Source organism: Rhinatrema bivittatum, chromosome 6, assembly GCF_901001135.1.
Source record: "Rhinatrema bivittatum chromosome 6, aRhiBiv1.1, whole genome shotgun sequence".
In the NCBI taxonomy this organism is placed as follows: Eukaryota; Metazoa; Chordata; class Amphibia; order Gymnophiona; family Rhinatrematidae; genus Rhinatrema; species Rhinatrema bivittatum.
The window spans coordinates 315,077,749-315,083,229 of record NC_042620.1 but is presented as its reverse complement, the minus strand read 5'-3'; the positions used below and the strand labels follow the sequence as shown (position 1 = coordinate 315,083,229).

The window sequence follows — 5,481 nt, the reverse complement described above, 5'->3', positions numbered from 1 at the left end:
TGGTAGATAGGGAGAAGTTAACAGAAAACCCACTTTCCTGTGGTATCCATGAAGCCTTGGCTCTAGATACCCCTTCGGATCCCTCCAAGAATCTGCCCTTTCCTCTGGATTCTCCTTTGTCCCTGAATCTCCTTTACTCCTTCCAGCATTACTCTCCTCTCATTAAGATGCAGAAGCACTGAATAATGTACCCAGCATACCCCCTGGACAAGCTGTTCAATACTTAAGACTCTCCCCCTCCTCTTGAGTCACACACTGTCTGCAGAAAGAGCTGCTGATCTCTGCCGTTTGGCGGCAGACCTTCCGCGGGTGCAGACATATTGGATACGCGCTGATCCTTTGCGTAACCCCTCCTCGGTGAGGGGGGGGGGGGCACACTTTCCACTCCTGTAGAGCACTGGGTCACTCACTCAGGTTGCGGAAAGGGAAACACAACATTTGGGCCCTGTGGAGTGGGGGCAGGAATACTCCCACAAGGCCACCAGAAGCGTTCCCAAGGCAGAAAAATAAAAGTGCACGCCAAAAACAGTAGGCTCTAAACAGAAGAAAAGTTTACTGGGAAGAGATTGGCAAAATCTCAAGCAATGCAAAACTTCCAGAATACAGCTCACGGTTCTTTCAGGATTTCCAAACCACTGGTGCAGGTAAAGTTCATATGTTTCTTAGGTCCCAACAATTCCAAGGCACTTCCCCCACCCGGGCTTAATTTCTAAGGCAACAGCCTGGAACACAGTTCCACCACTTCTTTTCAGACTGTGCAGCAGAGACGGTGTGCTCCAGTCCCTCCCCTTCAGGCAGCCTGCAGGGAAGAGGAGAAGAGGGGTGAGCCCGGAGCAGACAGAGCAGCCACTTTGATCCCTAATCTTAGCCCCTTACCTCCTGTTGTTCTCCTTCCCCCTCCTCCTCCTCTACAGGGAACAGGGAGGGGAAGGGGTGAAACTGAAGCAGATATTGCAGCGCAGACATAAAAAGGGGATGAAATAGCCCAAGTCTGAAACTTATGAGCAGTAGTGACAGTCAACAAGGATTCGACCCTGGCCTCGATGATTGGCACTACAGCTCACAAGTTTCAAACTTGGGCTAATTCAGTCCCATTTTGTGTCTTTACCCAGGGCTTAGTTTCTGGCCGGACAATCCAGAATGGTTGTTTCTAGCACCCAAGGAGGAAAATTAGCTTTGTCTCCCTCATAGAAATGGAGCAGAGTGTATCAATTCCAGTTTCCTGTAGAAATGGAGCAAAAATGGTGGTGGCATGGATCATTTCTCCCCAAGCCCAGAAATAGTACAGCAGAGCAGAGAGTTTTGGAGCAGTTACCCTGACACAGGAGCAGCCACATGGCCTTGACTTTTGTGCAATTTGCTATCAAACTGAAGAGGCCATGAGGGAGGATGGCAAAGGTCAATGAGACACATGGTGAATGCCTGTCAGCCCCACTGCTTCTGCTGCCACTGGGTGTGAGAGAATGTGGCTGTTTAGGAGAAAGAGAGCTTACAGCCCGCCCTGGCCCCTTCCCCCTCACACAGGCCACACCTGGCACCGCTCCCCTCTCACACGTCCTCCTCTCTCCACAGTTCCAATTCCTTTTTGTCTACAAATGAAGCTTCGAACACCCCACCCTTCCTCCCAATGAGCTGGGGTCACTTCTGAGCCCTTGATGGAACATAGAAAGTCCTTCCTGAAACTCCTCAAAGTACTCACAGCAACAGGATGGCCCCAAGATGAATCTTCCCACTTGCTTCTGGTGGTTGAAAGTTTCCAGGTCCACTCCCCTTCTTGCAGAAGAGTTCAGCAATCTGCTCTGGAATCCCAGCACAGGAACACAGCTCTTTGCTGGCCTACCTGGCTCTCAGAAAAACACCAAGAACGTGTTCTTTAATGCCTCTCATCAGACTCCGGTCCCCAGGAACTCCTCAGTTGAACTCCCCAAGAACTTCTCCCCGGTGCGTGTGGGGGCACCATATAAGCTCCCAAATTTGCCCAGCCCCTTTGGGGAAGGAACCTTTCTATCACTCACCTTCCACACCAGCACATCCTAAACCTCCCACCACTGGAAAATTCTTCATTTTAAAGAATTAGTACATGCTCTCGTGGCCTAGCAGGGCCACATTTGTGTCCCTCCAATTTCCACAAGTCACTTGAAAGAAAATTAACTCACAGCAAAGCAAGAAATCTCCTACACCCCTCTCGCCAGGAATCCTTTCCAGGTTCCTTCTGGACTCTCCTAATGGGCTGCCGCAGGAACATACGCCTTGGCCATCCCTGAAGCTCCATCTTTGAGCCTTGCATCCACTTCAAAGTTCATGCTTTTGTTATTCCTCCAGTTCTCAGGACACTGCCCATTGCCCTCCTGTTTTTCATCTGTTATCATATCTGGCCCTTGGTGAGGGCATGGAGTGACTGGTAAGGAATCTTCGGGTCCCTTTAATAAAAAAAAGACCATTTGTATCAAAGATGCTTCTGAGTCAAGGATATAATTGCTGGTTCTGTCAGTCCTATATAAACCCTATGTTATCAAATCCTATTAAGGCTACAGAGAATATATCTGGTTGTGTGTCTTTGAAGCCTATGATTGGTTAAATGCGGCCATTTGTTTACATACTCCCCAAAGGAACCTCAGGTCAGCAAATAAGGGTCCTACTAACAATTCCCTCAGTGAATTCAGCACACCTTAGCCAAGTGAGAGTGCGAGCAGTCTCGATAGCAGGCCCCAAACTCTGGAATACGTTACCAGCCGAGGTGAGATTACAAGCAGATACGAAAAAATTCAAGTCCGAACTTAAAACATGGCTATTCGGCTGTGCGTATGCAGAATAGGGATGTGCATCGTTTTTCTGATGGATGAAAATATCGTACGATATTTTCTAATCCGTCAAGTATCGGGGGGTCCTCAAAAGCGATAGGAAAACCCCACGAAATTTTCGTGTGGTTTTCTTATCGTTTTGGGGGGGGGGGGGATAAAGGGCACACAGAAAAAAAAAAACTCAAACCCACCCCGACCCTTTAAATCTAATTTAGAATCCCCCACCCTCCCGACCCCACCAAAACTTTCCTAAAGTACCTGGTGGTCCAGCGGGAGTCCCGGGAGCAATCTCCCACTCTCGGGCTGTCGGCCAGTAAACAAAATGGCGCCAATGGCCCTTTGCCCTTACCATGTGACAGGGGCTTTCGGTGCCATTGGCCGGCCCCATCACATGGTAGGAGCAATGGATGGCCCGCGCCATTTGTTAAGATGGCACCCATAGCCCCTGTCACATGGTAAGGGCAAAGGGCCATCGGCGCCTTTTTGATTAGTGGCAGCCGATGGACACATTCTGACCCATGCTCCTGGCTCTTTTTCCAGCAGAAGTCATTCAAGGACCATGGCTTCCTGTTGAGGATTTCTGTTTTCTCCAGTAAAAAAAACACCATGCACAAGCCAGTTGTTGTTCAAAAATAAATTCTTATACTGAATGCTTGATTGTAGATGAAAAATCACAAAAGGATACATATTTGAAGAGTGCACTTCAATAAAGAAATAAAGTTCCAGAAGAAAATCACAAATCTGCACTCCCCGGTAGTAGGTAGTCTTTACAAAAACGCCTCCCTGGGCACTTCCCAAATGGTACCTGCAAATTGGATACACATTTCTTTCCTGTATGAAAGTGGAGACATCTCCTGATACACTTTAGATGAGTATCTGCTGATATTCTTCTTTACCAAATGAAACAAAAACCCGTCAAGTGCAAGAATACTTAGGTCAAATATTATAATGTGATCTCACTTCACATGAAAAGTAGAGGGAAACAAGGAACACTTGATTTTTTTCAAACAAGTTGTGTAATGACCTTCACACTCCCTTAAATGTGCTGTAATTTATAATCATCAGTCATAAAACGTTCAATATGTATGTATGTCAAGTGGAGTTCTCATATGCATACTTTTTTTAAAGCATTTTTTGTTTTTGCACATAAAACGTTTAGTTGAAAGCAATGTGTTTACAAAATTCCACTTATCTTTGTGCTTGATCGTCCAGGAAAGTGCCACACTGTGTGCGCGCCAATGTGTCAGCATCCTAAGATATAGTTGCATATTCATGCTTCAATGCAGCCCAACATTGCAATGTTTTGTAAAGACACTTCCTTCTTCGGGAAGAAGATTTTTCATTTGTAAAAAAATTCCTGGTTCTAAAAAATGCATAAAAGATGTTAACCCAACATAACTCACTAGGGAGCGAAAAAAAAAATATCATTTCAACGTACAAAGGCACTCATATACATATTTTTATTATTATTCATATTATTAAATGCAGTCTCTTATGTGGATGGGAAGACAAAAATCCATTGAATTTACTTGAACCAGATTCTGTATGCAAATAACGAAGCTGCTACTACTGCTATCTGGTGGATCAGCTCTGACTGAAGTCCATGGGAAGCCACAGCCATTTTTAAAGGACAAAAGCACATGAATGGCTAGACTTCAATAAATCACACAACAGGCCCTCCAACACAACAAGTGTATTCGTCGTAACCAAAATGTAAACAACGTATCACAAATGATGGTACACCTGGTATTTCTTTTATATAAACTTATTCAAGCTGTCCAGCTTCAAGAGATACATAAATTTTGTAGGACCACTACTCATGGGGTCAAGGTAATCAACCAGACTCTCTTTATGGTCTCAGGTCCATTTTACTTTTTATATATATATATTTTTTTTTTTTTATTTTTTTTTATATGTTTTTTATCATTTTTTATCATATCTATTTTCTCCAAAGAACTGATGAAAGCTCAAAGATTCAATTTGATTCAATCAATCTGATGCATATAGTCACAACAAGACAACAGTAGTGTCACTTTTTTGGTGACACTACTGTTATAAAGTAAAATGGACCTGAGACCATAAAGTCTGGTTGATTACCTTGACCCCATGAGTAGTGGTCCTACAAAATTTATGTATCTCTTGAAGCTGGACAGCTTGAATAAGTTTATATAAAAGAAATACCAGGTGTACCATCATTTGTGATACGTAGACTTCAATAAAAACAGGGCTGTGGGCAAAATATGCAGAATATAATAAAAGCAGCCTACTAGAGAATGTGCCATTTTATTCTGTCATTGAAGCCACATGGATCAACAGTATTAAATTTAAAAATCCAAAAATGTTCTCGCCGGTTGAATTGTAACTTAAGATCGCCTTCCCATGATGAGGGAAGAACCTGCTCCAAAATTGTCCATGTCAGGTCTTGAAAGCTATGACCTGCTTCTATACAATGGGTAACTACAGGGGCTTGTTCATCTTTAGCGTTGAAGTGGGTCTGATCTTCATTCAGACAACCCCCATTCGATTGCATTGTCCTACCTAAAGTTTTGAACATGGGCACTGTAAAGCATAGATGTCATTGCTTGATAAACAAACAATCTGTATTACTGTGTCGTTTCACCACATTGCCTTTGTTCACATCATACCAAGTCAATCCCAAAATAGTTGTTTCACAGCAGTC

General features: G+C 44.1%; 1 long non-coding RNA gene across 1 annotated transcript; it reads right to left on the bottom strand.

Moving 5' to 3' along the window:
- Positions 1–614: 614 nt before the first annotated feature.
- Positions 615–2,795, bottom strand: LOC115093307. Its single transcript, XR_003857277.1, has 3 exons — positions 2,157–2,795; positions 1,700–1,840; positions 615–799 (listed from the first exon to the last, which is right to left on the bottom strand). It is a non-coding gene; the product is annotated as an uncharacterized LOC115093307 (long non-coding RNA).
- Positions 2,796–5,481: the final 2,686 nt, after the last annotated feature.